The sequence below is a fragment of the Oncorhynchus mykiss genome, chromosome 17 (genome assembly GCF_013265735.2).
Source record: "Oncorhynchus mykiss isolate Arlee chromosome 17, USDA_OmykA_1.1, whole genome shotgun sequence".
Classification (NCBI taxonomy): Eukaryota; Metazoa; Chordata; class Actinopteri; order Salmoniformes; family Salmonidae; genus Oncorhynchus; species Oncorhynchus mykiss.
In genome coordinates, this window is record NC_048581.1 from 7,294,918 (window position 1) to 7,311,152 (window position 16,235).

Genomic DNA, 16,235 nt, shown 5'->3' on the forward strand with positions numbered 1-16,235 from the left:
TTTATCCCTTTACACTTGTGTTTATAAGGTAGTAGTTTTTGGAATTGTTAGGTTAGATTACTCGTTGGTTATTACTGTCATTGTCGGAACTAGAAGCACAAGCATTTCGCTACACTGGCATTAACATCTGCTAACCATGTGACCATTAACATCTGCTAACCATGTGACCATTAACATCTGCTAACCACGTGACCATTAACATCTGCTAACCATGTGTACGTGACAAATAAAATTTGATTTGATTTGAATTGAAACGGAGAGAGCGAGAGAGGAGTGTTTTATCTGAGGTGTCTGACTACATTAGTTTCTCATTCATTCCCTTCAGGTGAGTCTCCCTCCAACGCAACAACCACTAAAGCTTCTCAAGGACTACCCACATGAAAAAATACTATGGTATAATATGTTATAAATAAATACTGTAGTGTATTTCCGCAGACTGTAGTATGCTGTAGTTTCTACTGTAGTGTTTTTGCAGACTGTAGTATGCTGTAGTATTTACTGTAGTGTTTTTGCAGACTGTAGTATGCTGTAGTATTTACTGTAGTGTATTTGCAGACTGTAGTATGCTGTAGTTTCTACTGTAGTGTTTTTGCAGACTGTAGTATACTGTAGTATTTACTGTAGTGTTTTTGCAGACTGTAGTATGCTGTAGTATTTACTGTAGTGTTTTTGCAGACTGTAGTATGCTGTAGTATTTACTGTAGTGTTTTTGCAGACTGTAGTATGCTGTAGTATTTACTGTAGTGTTTTTGCAGACTGTAGTATGCTGTAGTTTCTACTGTAGTGTATTTGCAGACTGTAGTACGCTGTAGAAGTTACTGTAGTGTTTTTGCAGACTGTAGTACGCTGTAGAAGTTACTGTAGTGTTTTTGCAGACTGTAGTACGCTGTAGAAGTTACTGTAGTGTTTTTGCAGACTGTAGTATACTGTAGAAGTTACTGTAGTGTTTTTGCAGACTGTAGTACGCTGTACAGATCGTTCACAGCTTCTGGTATGATATATAATCTGTAGGTAGGACTGGTGTCTGAACAGATCGTTCACAGCTTCTGGTATGATATATAATCTGTAGGTAGGACTGGTGTCTGAACAGATCGTTCACAGCTTCTGGTATGATATATAATCTGTAGGTAGGACTGGTGTCTGAACAGATCGTTCACAGCTTCTGGTATGATATATAATCTGCAGGTAGGACTGGTGTCTGAACAGATCGTTCACAGCTTCTGGTATGTTGTATAATCTGTAGGTAGGACTGGTGTCTGAACAGATCGTTCACAGCTTCTGGTATGATATATAATTTGTAGGTAGGACTGGTGTCTGAACAGATCGTTCACAGCTTCTGGTATGATATATATTCTGTAGGTAGGACTGGTGTCTGAACAGATCGTTCACAGCTTCTGGTATGTTGTATAATCTGTAGGTAGGACTGGTGTCTGAACAGATCGTTCACAGCTTCTGGTATGATATATAATCTGTAGGTAGGACTGGTGTCTGAACAGATCGTTCACAGCTTCTGGTATGATATATAATTTGTAGGTAGGACTGGTGTCTGAACAGATCGTTCACAGCTTCTGGTATGATGTATAATCTGTAGGTAGGACTGGTGTCTGAACAGATCGTTCACAGCTTCTGCTCTTTTCTATCATCTGTAGGGAACACAACATATGGTCTCTGCTTGGCATGTAGGTTTCCCACTTATGGTTTACAGGAACTGGGATATGCAAATGTTTATACAAGTGTAGTGTTTTGCGGACATTACTGTAGTATTTACTATAGTATTCTACAGTATACTACTACATCATATAGTAACATCATATAGTGAGTACTGCACATGATCGAGGGATACTACAGTGTGTAGTATAGTATTCTACAGTATACTACTACAACATCATATAGTGAGTACTGCACATGATCGAGGGATACTACAGTGTGTAGTATAGTATTCTACAGTATACTACTACAACATCATATAGTGAGTACTGCACATGATCGAGGGATACTACAGTGTGTAGTATAGTATTCTACAGTACACAACAACATTCTACAATAAGTGCTACACGTGATTGAGGGATACTACAGTGTGTAGTATCTATGTATTCTACAGTATACTACAGTATTCTATAGTAAGCACTATACGATCAAGGGGTAGTATGGTAGTCTACAGTTTACTATACAATTCTGTAGTAAGTACTGTAGTATTCTATAGTAAACTGCAGTATTTCTATAGTAAACTGTAGTATTCTATAGTAAACTGTAGTATTCTATAGTAAACTGTAGTATTCTATAGTAAACTGTTGTATTTCTATAGTAAACTGTAGTATTCTATAGTAAACTGTAGTATTCTATAGTAAACTGTAGTATTCTATAGTAAACTGTAGTATTTCTATAGTAAACTGTAGTATTCTATAGTAAACTGTAGTATTCTATAGTAAACTGTAGTATTCTATAGTAAACTGTAGTATTTCTTTCCATGTGGGTAACCAGTGATATTAACATGCTTGCAGCTACATACCACACTGAAACACACGGCACACAGCTTACACACACGACACGCTAGTCTAACACATGTAGCAGACATTCCCAGTACAGGTTCTGTCATGTTGCAGTTGGGTTCAAACTAGGAGCTGACTACTTGGACAAGCTTTCAACAAGCGCTCCCAAGCTGCCTGGTTGCTAAGCTCTTTAATACAGTCCATTGTTCTGAGACGATTACATTCTAGAAGCACCATTCTGATTCTGGAACGTTCTTTATGGAATGTATCAGAATCCCTTATTAAAGTCTATAAATGATACATCATAGACATCTCTGATTTGTATATACACATGTGTGTGTATAGGTCGGTATTTGTTCAACATAACACTAGACTTTATAAACTGTATAGTCTTTATATTCTGAGCGTTTTGGAATAAACACTTTTCCAACAATAAGAAACCTGATGTTTATTCAAATGACCCTTAATATAAACTAATGTTTATTCAACGGCATGCTAATTAGAGATAATGTTGATTTAAGAAGCAGCAATAAAGACAGGATGAAGACAAGCCGCACGACAAGCTTCCGCTGTCGCCACAACAGAATCCCCTTTAGAACAATAGAACGTTTAGAACACAATAGGTGATTGTTCTGAGTGTTCTTCTGGCAGAACATGGTTTCAGTGTAGAACAACAGCAGGAGAGAGATGAGACTAAATGCATTTTCATTATAACTGAGAATATAGAGAGCCTATCCACTTGTATCTGAAACAACAAACGGCTGTTTTCTCCTCTCTCATCGTCCGTCTCTCTCTCTCTCTCTCTCTGTCTCGCTCTCACTCTTTATTCATCTCTCTCTCTCTCTCATCATCCGTCTCTCTTTCTCTCCTCTCAAATCCCTCATTTAAATACTTCCCTGTTTATTCCTCTGTAATTACCTCCATCCACTCTTTCCTCCCTTTCAATTTTTACAGAAGACCAGAAATCCTCTCCTCTGCTAACTCTTTGTCCCGTCGGTCCCTAGTGGAACCTATAAACAGACTGTTTAGGGAGAAGAAAGACGGGGGGGAAAGAATAGCTCGTCGCACAAGCCCTTAATCTTCTCGGCAGAAGTGGAGGATTCCAAAAACTATTTGTTGTTGTTCCTGAGAGACAAGGAGAGGTACTTTACATTTTTTTTGTGGGTATTACAGCACTTTTGGAGAATAAGCATTTCTCTACACCCGCGATATCTGCAAAATATGTTTACGCAACCAATAACGTTTGATCTGAATACAGTTACTGTAGCTAGCATTCCAAAGTGGCTAGCATTCCAAAGTAGCTAGCATTCCAACATAGCTAGCATTCCAACATAGCTAGCATTCCAACATGGCTAGCATTCCAAAGTAGCTAGCATTCCAAAGTAGCTAGCATTCCAACATAGCTAGCATTCCAACATAGCTAGCATTCCAACATAGCTAGCATTCCAAAGTAGCTAGCATTCCAAAGTAGCTAGCATTCCAAAGTAGCTAGCATTCCAAAGTCAGTAGAACAGTTTCCGAGAGTAGGATTAACATCGGCCCACCATGGTATATGGTTTAAGGTCCTCTATGTGGTATATGGTTTAAGGTCCTCTATGTGGTATATGGTTTAAGGTCCTCTACCCTGGTATATGGTTTAAGGCCCTCTACCGTGGTATATGGTTTAAGGTCCTCTACCCTGGTATATGGTTTAAGGTCCTCTACCCTGGTATATGGTTTAAGGTCCTCTACACTGGTATATGGTTTAAGGTCCTCTATGTGGTATATGGTTTAAGGTCCTCTATGTGGTATATGGTTTAAGGTCCTCTACCCTGGTATATGGTTTAAGGTCCTCTATGTGGTATATGGTTTAAGGTCCTCTATGTGGTATATGGTTTAAGGTCCTCTACCCTGGTATATGGTTTAAGGTCCTCTACCGTGGTATATGGTTTAAGGTCCTCTACCGTGGTATATGGTTTAAGGTCCTCTACTGTGGTATATGGTTTAAGGTCCTCTACCGTGGTATATGGTTTAAGGTCCTCTACCCTGGTATATGGTTTAAGGTCCTCTATGTGGTATATGGTTTAAGGTCCTCTATGTGGTATATGGTTTAAGGTCCTCTACGTGGTATATGGTTTAAGGTCCTCTACGTGGTATAGGGTTTAAGGTCCTCTATGTGGTATATGGTTTAAGGTCCTCTACCCTGGTATATGGTTTAAGGTCCTCTACCCTGGTATATGGTTTAAGGTCCTCTACCCTGGTATATGGTTTAAGGTCCTCTACGTGGTATATGGTTTAAGGTCCTCTATGTGGTATATGGTTTAAGGTCCTCTACCGTGGTATATGGTTTAAGGTCCTCTACTCTGGTATATGGTTTAAGGTCCTCTATGTGGTATATGGTTTAAGGTCCTCTATGTGGTATATGGTTTAAGGTCCTCTACGTGGTATATGGTTTAAGGTCCTCTACGTGGTATATGGTTTAAGGTCCTCTATGTGGTATATGGTTTAAGGTCCTCTATGTGGTATATGGTTTAAGGTCCTCTACCGTGGTACAGCATATGGTTTAAGGTCCTCTACCGTGGTATATGGTTTAAGGTCCTCTATGTGGTATATGGTTTAAGGTCCTCTACCCTGGTATATGGTTTAAGGTCCTCTACGTGGTATGTGGTTTAAGGTCCTCTACGTGGTATATGGTTTAAGGTCCTCTATGTGGTATATGGTTTAATGTCCTCTACCGTGGTACAGTATATGGTTTAAGGTCCTCTATGTGGTATATGGTTTAAGGTCCTCTACCGTGGTATATGGTTTAAGGTCCTCTACCCTGGTATATGGTTTAAGGTCCTCTACCCTGGTATATGGTTTAAGGTCCTCTACCGTGGTATATGGTTTAAGGTCCTCTACCCTGGTATATGGTTTAAGGTGCTCTACCCTGGTATATGGTTTAAGGTCCTCTACGTGGTATATGGTTTAAGGTCCTCTACTTGGTATATGGTTTAAGGTCCTCTATGTGGTATATGGTTTAAGGTCCTCTACCCTGGTATATGGTTTAAGGTCCTCTACGTGGTATATGGTTTAAGGTCCTCTACGTGGTATATGGTTTAAGGTCCTCTACCCTGGTATATGGTTTAAGGTCCTCTACCCTGGTATATGGTTTAAGGTCCTCTACCGTGGTATATGGTTTAAGGTCCTCTACCGTGGTATATGGTTTAAGGTCCTCTATGTGGTATATGGTTTAAGGTCCTCTATGTGGTATATGGTTTAAGGTCCTCTACCCTGGTATATGGTTTAAGGTCCTCTATCGTGGTATATGGTTTAACGTCCTCTACCGTGGTATATGGTTTAAGGTCCTCTATGTGGTATATGGTTTAAGGTCCTCTATGTGGTATATGGTTTAAGGTCCTCTATGTGGTATATGGTTTAAGGTCCTCTACCTGGTATATGGTTTAAGGTCCTCTACCTGGTATATGGTTTAAGGTCCTCTACCTGGTATATGGTTTAAGGTCCTCTACGTGGTATATGGTTTAAGGTCCTCTACGTGGTATGTGGTTTAAGGTCCTCTACCTTGGTATATGGTTTAAGGTCCTCTATCGTGGTATATGGTTTAAGGTCCTCTACGTGGTATGTGGTTTAAGGTCCTCTACCTTGGTATATGGTTTAAGGTCCTCTATGTGGTATATGGTTTAAGGTCCTCCACGTGGTATATGGTTTAAGGTCCTCTATGCGGTATATGGTTTAAGGTCCTCTACCTGGTATATGGTTTAAGGTCCTCTACCTGGTATATGGTTTAAGGTCCTCTACCTGGTATATGGTTTAAGGTCCTCTACGTGGTATGTGGTTTAAGGTCCTCTACCTGGTATATGGTTTAAGGTCCTCTACCTGGTATATGGTTTAAGGTCCTCTACCCTGGTATATGGTTTAAGGTCCTCTACCTGGTATATGGTTTAAGGTCCTCTACCTGGTATATGGTTTAAGGTCCTCTACGTGGTATGTGGTTTAAGGTCCTCTACCTGGTATATGGTTTAAGGTCCTCTACCTGGTATATGGTTTAAGGTCCTCTACCCTGGTATATGGTTTAAGGTCCTCTACGTGGTATATGGTTTAAGGTCCTCTACCCTGGTATATGGTTTAAGGTCCTCTACCTGGTATATGGTTTAAGGTCCTCTACGTGGTATGTGGTTTAAGGTCCTCTACCTGGTATATGGTTTAAGGTCCTCTACCTGGTATATGGTTTAAGGTCCTCTACCCTGGTATATGGTTTAAGGTCCTCTACGTGGTATATGGTTTAAGGTCCTCTACCCTGGTATATGGTTTAAGGTCCTCTACCCTGGTATATGGTTTAAGGTCGTCTATGTGGTATATGGTTTAAGGTCCTCTATGTGGTATGTGGTTTAAGGTCCTCTATGTGGTATATGGTTTAAGGTCCTCTACCGTGGTATATGGTTTAAGGTCCTCTACCCTGGTATATGGTTTAAGGTCCTCCACGTGGTATGTGGTTTAAGGTCCTCTACGTGGTATGTGGTTTAAGGTCCTCTATGTGGTATATGGTTTAAGGTCCTCTACGTGGTATGTGGTTTAAGGTCCTCTACGTGGTATGTGGTTTAAGGTCCTCTATGTGGTATATGGTTTAAGGTCCTCTACGTGGTATGTGGTTTAAGGTCCTCTACCCTGGTATATGGTTTAAGGTCCTCTACCGTGGTATATGGTTTAAGGTCCTCTACCGTGGTATATGGTTTAAGGTCCTCTATGTGGTATATGGTTTAAGGTCCTCTATGTGGTATATGGTTTAAGGTCCTCTACCCTGGTATATGGTTTAAGGTCCTCTATCGTGGTATATGGTTTAACGTCCTCTACCGTGGTATATGGTTTAAGGTCCTCTATGTGGTATATGGTTTAAGGTCCTCTATGTGGTATATGGTTTAAGGTCCTCTATGTGGTATATGGTTTAAGGTCCTCTATGTGGTATATGGTTTAAGGTCCTCTACCTGGTATATGGTTTAAGGTCCTCTACCTGGTATATGGTTTAAGGTCCTCTACCTGGTATATGGTTTAAGGTCCTCTACGTGGTATATGGTTTAAGGTCCTCTACGTGGTATGTGGTTTAAGGTCCTCTACCTTGGTATATGGTTTAAGGTCCTCTATCGTGGTATATGGTTTAAGGTCCTCTACGTGGTATGTGGTTTAAGGTCCTCTACCTTGGTATATGGTTTAAGGTCCTCTATGTGGTATATGGTTTAAGGTCCTCCACGTGGTATATGGTTTAAGGTCCTCTATGCGGTATATGGTTTAAGGTCCTCTACCTGGTATATGGTTTAAGGTCCTCTACCTGGTATATGGTTTAAGGTCCTCTACCTGGTATATGGTTTAAGGTCCTCTACGTGGTATGTGGTTTAAGGTCCTCTACCTGGTATATGGTTTAAGGTCCTCTACCTGGTATATGGTTTAAGGTCCTCTACCCTGGTATATGGTTTAAGGTCCTCTACCTGGTATATGGTTTAAGGTCCTCTACCTGGTATATGGTTTAAGGTCCTCTACGTGGTATGTGGTTTAAGGTCCTCTACCTGGTATATGGTTTAAGGTCCTCTACCTGGTATATGGTTTAAGGTCCTCTACCCTGGTATATGGTTTAAGGTCCTCTACGTGGTATATGGTTTAAGGTCCTCTACCCTGGTATATGGTTTAAGGTCCTCTACCTGGTATATGGTTTAAGGTCCTCTACGTGGTATGTGGTTTAAGGTCCTCTACCTGGTATATGGTTTAAGGTCCTCTACCTGGTATATGGTTTAAGGTCCTCTACCCTGGTATATGGTTTAAGGTCCTCTACGTGGTATATGGTTTAAGGTCCTCTACCCTGGTATATGGTTTAAGGTCCTCTACCCTGGTATATGGTTTAAGGTCGTCTATGTGGTATATGGTTTAAGGTCCTCTATGTGGTATGTGGTTTAAGGTCCTCTATGTGGTATATGGTTTAAGGTCCTCTACCGTGGTATATGGTTTAAGGTCCTCTACCCTGGTATATGGTTTAAGGTCCTCCACGTGGTATGTGGTTTAAGGTCCTCTACGTGGTATGTGGTTTAAGGTCCTCTATGTGGTATATGGTTTAAGGTCCTCTACGTGGTATGTGGTTTAAGGTCCTCTACGTGGTATGTGGTTTAAGGTCCTCTATGTGGTATATGGTTTAAGGTCCTCTACGTGGTATGTGGTTTAAGGTCCTCTACCCTGGTATATGGTTTAAGGTCCTCTACCGTGGTATATGGTTTAAGGTCCTCTACCGTGGTATATGGTTTAAGGTCCTCTATGTGGTATATGGTTTAAGGTCCTCTATGTGGTATATGGTTTAAGGTCCTCTACCCTGGTATATGGTTTAAGGTCCTCTATCGTGGTATATGGTTTAACGTCCTCTACCGTGGTATATGGTTTAAGGTCCTCTATGTGGTATATGGTTTAAGGTCCTCTATGTGGTATATGGTTTAAGGTCCTCTATGTGGTATATGGTTTAAGGTCCTCTACCTGGTATATGGTTTAAGGTCCTCTACCTGGTATATGGTTTAAGGTCCTCTACCTGGTATATGGTTTAAGGTCCTCTACGTGGTATATGGTTTAAGGTCCTCTACCCTGGTATATGGTTTAAGGTCCTCTACCCTGGTATATGGTTTAAGGTCCTCTACCCTGGTATATGGTTTAAGGTCCTCTACCCTGGTATATGGTTTAAGGTCCTCTACCTGGTATATGGTTTAAGGTCCTCTACGTGGTATATGGTTTAAGGTCCTCTACCCTGGTATATGGTTTAAGGTCCTCTATGCGGTATATGGTTTCAGGTCCTCTACCTGGTATATGGTTTAAGGTCCTCTACCTGGTATATGGTTTAAGGTCCTCTACCTGGTATATGGTTTAAGGTCCTCTACGTGGTATGTGGTTTAAGGTCCTCTACCTGGTATATGGTTTAAGGTCCTCTACCTGGTATATGGTTTAAGGTCCTCTACCCTGGTATATGGTTTCAGGTCCTCTACCTGGTATATGGTTTAAGGTCCTCTACCTGGTATATGGTTTAAGGTCCTCTACGTGGTATGTGGTTTAAGGTCCTCTACCTGGTATATGGTTTAAGGTCCTCTACCTGGTATATGGTTTAAGGTCCTCTACCTGGTATATGGTTTAAGGTCCTCTACGTGGTATATGGTTTAAGGTCCTCTACGTGGTATGTGGTTTAAGGTCCTCTACCTTGGTATATGGTTTAAGGTCCTCTATCGTGGTATATGGTTTAAGGTCCTCTACGTGGTATGTGGTTTAAGGTCCTCTACCTTGGTATATGGTTTAAGGTCCTCTATGTGGTATATGGTTTAAGGTCCTCCACGTGGTATATGGTTTAAGGTCCTCTATGCGGTATATGGTTTAAGGTCCTCTACCTGGTATATGGTTTAAGGTCCTCTACCTGGTATATGGTTTAAGGTCCTCTACCTGGTATATGGTTTAAGGTCCTCTACGTGGTATGTGGTTTAAGGTCCTCTACCTGGTATATGGTTTAAGGTCCTCTACCTGGTATATGGTTTAAGGTCCTCTACCCTGGTATATGGTTTAAGGTCCTCTACCTGGTATATGGTTTAAGGTCCTCTACCTGGTATATGGTTTAAGGTCCTCTACGTGGTATGTGGTTTAAGGTCCTCTACCTGGTATATGGTTTAAGGTCCTCTACCTGGTATATGGTTTAAGGTCCTCTACCCTGGTATATGGTTTAAGGTCCTCTACGTGGTATATGGTTTAAGGTCCTCTACCCTGGTATATGGTTTAAGGTCCTCTACCTGGTATATGGTTTAAGGTCCTCTACGTGGTATGTGGTTTAAGGTCCTCTACCTGGTATATGGTTTAAGGTCCTCTACCTGGTATATGGTTTAAGGTCCTCTACCCTGGTATATGGTTTAAGGTCCTCTACGTGGTATATGGTTTAAGGTCCTCTACCCTGGTATATGGTTTAAGGTCCTCTACCCTGGTATATGGTTTAAGGTCGTCTATGTGGTATATGGTTTAAGGTCCTCTATGTGGTATGTGGTTTAAGGTCCTCTATGTGGTATATGGTTTAAGGTCCTCTACCGTGGTATATGGTTTAAGGTCCTCTACCCTGGTATATGGTTTAAGGTCCTCCACGTGGTATGTGGTTTAAGGTCCTCTACGTGGTATGTGGTTTAAGGTCCTCTATGTGGTATATGGTTTAAGGTCCTCTACGTGGTATGTGGTTTAAGGTCCTCTACGTGGTATGTGGTTTAAGGTCCTCTATGTGGAATATGGTTTAAGGTCCTCTACGTGGTATGTGGTTTAAGGTCCTCTACCCTGGTATATGGTTTAAGGTCCTCTACCGTGGTATATGGTTTAAGGTCCTCTACCGTGGTATATGGTTTAAGGTCCTCTATGTGGTATATGGTTTAAGGTCCTCTATGTGGTATATGGTTTAAGGTCCTCTACCCTGGTATATGGTTTAAGGTCCTCTATCGTGGTATATGGTTTAACGTCCTCTACCGTGGTATATGGTTTAAGGTCCTCTATGTGGTATATGGTTTAAGGTCCTCTATGTGGTATATGGTTTAAGGTCCTCTATGTGGTATATGGTTTAAGGTCCTCTACCTGGTATATGGTTTAAGGTCCTCTACCTGGTATATGGTTTAAGGTCCTCTACCTGGTATATGGTTTAAGGTCCTCTACGTGGTATATGGTTTAAGGTCCTCTACCCTGGTATATGGTTTAAGGTCCTCTACCCTGGTATATGGTTTAAGGTCCTCTACCCTGGTATATGGTTTAAGGTCCTCTACCCTGGTATATGGTTTAAGGTCCTCTACCTGGTATATGGTTTAAGGTCCTCTACGTGGTATATGGTTTAAGGTCCTCTACCCTGGTATATGGTTTAAGGTCCTCTATGCGGTATATGGTTTCAGGTCCTCTACCTGGTATATGGTTTAAGGTCCTCTACCTGGTATATGGTTTAAGGTCCTCTACCTGGTATATGGTTTAAGGTCCTCTACGTGGTATGTGGTTTAAGGTCCTCTACCTGGTATATGGTTTAAGGTCCTCTACCTGGTATATGGTTTAAGGTCCTCTACCCTGGTATATGGTTTAAGGTCCTCTACCTGGTATATGGTTTAAGGTCCTCTACCTGGTATATGGTTTAAGGTCCTCTACGTGGTATGTGGTTTAAGGTCCTCTACCTGGTATATGGTTTAAGGTCCTCTACCTGGTATATGGTTTAAGGTCCTCTACCCTGGTATATGGTTTAAGGTCCTCTACGTGGTATATGGTTTAAGGTCCTCTACCCTGGTATATGGTTTAAGGTCCTCTACCTGGTATATGGTTTAAGGTCCTCTACCTGGTATATGGTTTAAGGTCCTCTACCCTGGTATATGGTTTAAGGTCGTCTATTTGGTATATGGTTTAAGGTCCTCTATGTGGTATATGGTTTAAGGTCCTCTACCGTGGTATATGGTTTAAGGTCCTCTACCCTGGTATATGGTTTAAGGTCCTCCACGTGGTATGTGGTTTAAGGTCCTCTACGTGGTATGTGGTTTAAGGTCCTCTATGTGGTATATGGTTTAAGGTCCTCTACGTGGTATGTGGTTTAAGGTCCTCTACGTGGTATGTGGTTTAAGGTCCTCTATGTGGTATATGGTTTAAGGTCCTCTACGTGGTATGTGGTTTAAGGTCCTCTACGTGGTATATGGTTTAAGGTCCTCTACCCTGGTATATGGTTTAAGGTCCTCTACCCTGGTATATGGTTTAAGGTCCTCTACCCTGGTATATGGTTTAAGGTCCTCTACCGTGGTATATGGTTTAAGGTCCTCTACCCTGGTATATGGTTTAAGGTCCTCTACGTGGTATATGGTTTAAGGTTGTCTATGTGGTATATGGTTTAAGGTCCTCTATGTGGTATGTGGTTTAAGGTCCTCTATGTGGTATATGGTTTAAGGTCCTCTACGTGGTATGTGGTTTAAGGTCCTCTACGTGGTATATGGTTTAAGGTCCTCTACCCTGGTATATGGTTTAAGGTCCTCTACCCTGGTATATGGTTTAAGGTCCTCTACGTGGTATATGGTTTAAGGTCCTCTACCCTGGTATATGGTTTAAGGTCCTCTACCTTGGTATATGATTTAAGGTCCTCTACGTGGTATATGGTTTAAGGTCCTCTACCCTGATATATGGTTTAAGGTCCTCTATGTGGTATATGGTTTAAGGTCCTCTACCCTGGTATATGGTTTAAGGTCCTCTACCCTGGTATATGGTTTAAGGTCCTCTACCCTGGTATATGGTTTAAGGTCCTCTACGTGGTATATGGTTTAAGGTCCTCTATGTGGTATATGGTTTAAGGTCCTCTACCCTGGTATATGGTTTAAGGTCCTCTATGTGGTATATGGTTTAAGGTCCTCTACCTGGTATATGGTTTAAGGTCCTCTACCTGGTATATGGTTTAAGGTCCTCTACGTGGTATATGGTTTAAGGTCCTCTATGTGGTATATGGTTTAAGGTCCTCTATGTGGTATATGGTTTAAGGTCCTCTACCGTGGTATATGGTTTAAGGTCCTCTACCCTGGTATATGGTTTAAGGTCCTCTATGTGGTATATGGTTTAAGGTCCTCTATGTGGTATATGGTTTAAGGTCCTCTATGTGGTATATGGTTTAAGGTCCTCTACCTGGTATATGGTTTAAGGTCCTCTACGTGGTATATGGTTTAAGGTCCTCTACCCTGGTATATGGTTTAAGGTCCTCTACCCTGGTATATGGTTTAAGGTCCTCTACCTGGTATATGGTTTAAGGTCCTCTACGTGGTATATGGTTTAAGGTCCTCTATGTGGTATATGGTTTAAGGTCCTCTACCGTGGTATATGGTTTAAGGTCCTCTACCCTGGTATATGGTTTAAGGTCCTCTACCCTGGTATATGGTTTAAGGTCCTCTACCCTGGTATATGGTTTAAGGTCCTCTACGTGGTATATGGTTTAAGGTCCTCTACCCTGGTATATGGTTTAAGGTCCTCTACCCTGGTATATGGTTTAAGGTCCTCTACCCTGGTATATGGTTTAAGGTCCTCTACCCTGGTATATGGTTTAAGGTCCTCTATGTGGTATATGGTTTAAGGTCCTCTATGTGGTATATGGTTTAAGGTCCTCTACGTGGTATGTGGTTTAAGGTCCTCTACCTGGTATATGGTTTAAGGTCCTCTACGTGGTATATGGTTTAAGGTCCTCTACCCTGGTATATGGTTTAAGGTCCTCTACCCTGGTATATGGTTTAAGGTCCTCTACCCTGGTATATGGTTTAAGGTCCTCTACCCTGGTATATGGTTTAAGGTCCTCTACCCTGGTATATGGTTTAAGGTCCTCTACGTGGTATATGGTTTAAGGTCCTCTACCCTGGTATATGGTTTAAGGTCCTCTACCCTGGTATATGGTTTAAGGTCCTCTACCCTGGTATATGGTTTAAGGTCCTCTACGTGGTATATGGTTTAAGGTCCTCTACCCTGGTATATGGTTTAAGGTCCTCTACCCTGGTATATGGTTTAAGGTCCTCTACGTGGTACAGTATATGGTTTAAGGTCCTCTATGTGGTATATGGTTTAAGGTCCTCTACCCTGGTATATGGTTTAAGGTCCTCTATGTGGTATATGGTTTAAGGTCCTCTACCGTGGTATATGGTTTAAGGTCCTCTATGCGGTATATGGTTTAAGGTCCTCTACTTGGTATAAGACAGATCTGTTTGCTACAGTCAGATATAGAATATAGTGTGTGAATGAGTGAAACAACAGTAATTACAGACTAAAATCCGTCTAAATTGGATAACAGGACACTAAACTCGGTTTGATGACGCTTGTTGTCGTTTCGGCTAAATATCCTTCCACTGATCGGCCGCCGCGGTAATCCTCATTGCCAAAACACTAATCCCCGTGGTGATACTGGTGTTGTCGAGCGACAAAAAAAACTACTGATTAACCCCATATTACATTCAATCGTGGGCTCCTGAGTGGCGCACTGGCTCCAGGTCATCTACAAGTCTTTGCTAGGTAAAGCCCCGCCTTTTCTCAGTTCACTGGTCACCATAGCAGCACCCACCTGCAGCACGCGCTCCAGCGGGTATATTTCACTGATCAGCCCCAGAGCCAATTACCCCTTTGGCCGCCTTTCCTTCCAGTTCTCTGCTGCCAATGACTGGAACGAACTGCAAAAATCGCTGAAGCTGGAGACTCTTACCTCCCTCACTAGCTTTAAGCACCAGCTGTCAGAGCAGCTCACAGATCATTGCACCTGTACATAGCCCATCTGTAAATAGCCCATCCAACTACCTCATCCCCATGTATTTATTTATTTTGCTCCTTTGCACCCCAGTATCTCTACTTGCACATTAATCTTCTGCACATCTATTCACTCCAGTGTTTAATTGTTATATCATAATTACCTCGCCACTATGGCCTATTTAATGCCTTACCTCCCTAATTTTACCTCATTTGCACACACTGTATATAGATTTTTATCTACTGTATTATTGACTGTATGTTTGTTTATTCCATGTGTTTCATTCCTCTGTTGTTGTTTGTGTCGAACTGCTTTGCTTTATCTTGGCCAGGTCGCTGTTGTAAATGAGAACTTGTTCTCAACTGGCCCACCTGGTTAAATAAAGGTGAAATAAATGAATAATGAATAAATAAGGCACTGCATCTCAGTGCTAGAGGCGTCACTACAGACACCCTGGTTCGAATCCAGGCTGTATCACAACCACCCGTGATTGGGAGTCCCATAGGGCGGCGCGCAACAGACCCAGCGTCGTCCGGGTTTGGCCGGTGTAGGCAGTCATTGTAAATAAGAATTTGTTCTTAGCTGACTTGCCTAGTTAAATACAGGTTAAATCATATTACATGGGCTGTTGTTAATACAAGCAGAAACCTTTGAGACTGGAAATAAGTCCTGTCAACTATCTGTTTACACTGCAGAGATTCTAGAACACAACAGCTCTGAACGTTCTACCTGGTTGTGTGTCAATGCTCTTAAGTCTTCCCATTGGAGAGGAGGGTGAACGAGAGGAGACGAGCCCACCTACTGCCCAGGAGACTCCCAGAAAGTCTTGGGTTCTAATTATGCAAATTCACCACAGGAGCGAGCAGCCTGATTGGCCAGCACTGTGCAATTAGAGAAGCATTAATTACATATCCTCGTTAGTGATGTCACAGGAGGGTGATTAACACAGCAGGACACTTAATGAATCACTTACCACTGTCTGATAGTCACATTCACTTAAATAACGTGTGTGTGCGCGTGCGTGCGTGCGCGTGTCTGTGTGTGTGTGTGTGTGTGTGTGTGAACGATAGAAAACCTTTAAGAACGTTCTGTTTCAACTCAAAACACAACTACACTTTCAGTTGCCATTTAAATCACAATCACTCAGCCCTTCATCTTCATCACTCTTCATCTTAGACAAAATAACACAATATTCTCTTCAAAACAACTCTGTCCCCCGAAGAAAAACTCAACAAAGCACAAACTAGTGTGAACGTGAGAATTGTCTTTTTAAAACACACAATTGTTTGGGTTTTCTGGTACGCCAATGGCTGTTAGCATGATTTAAATGGTAGAACTGCATGGAAGCTAACATGCTAAATATGCTAATAGTTGTTAGCATGTTTTGTATGGTAGAACTGCATGAAAGCTAATGTGCTAAGTATGCATGAATGCTAGCAGGCGTGAACAGAAGGAAGAGATTAGCTAAATCACCCTGAATAAGATCATGCACACACAGACGTGTGTGT

At 41.7% G+C, this 16,235-nt stretch overlaps 1 protein-coding gene across 1 annotated transcript in view; it reads right to left on the reverse strand.

The window, feature by feature from the left end:
• Positions 1 to 16,235, reverse strand: part of LOC110493375 (zinc finger protein 729) — a 188,761-nt gene that overhangs the window by 24,765 nt on the left and 147,761 nt on the right.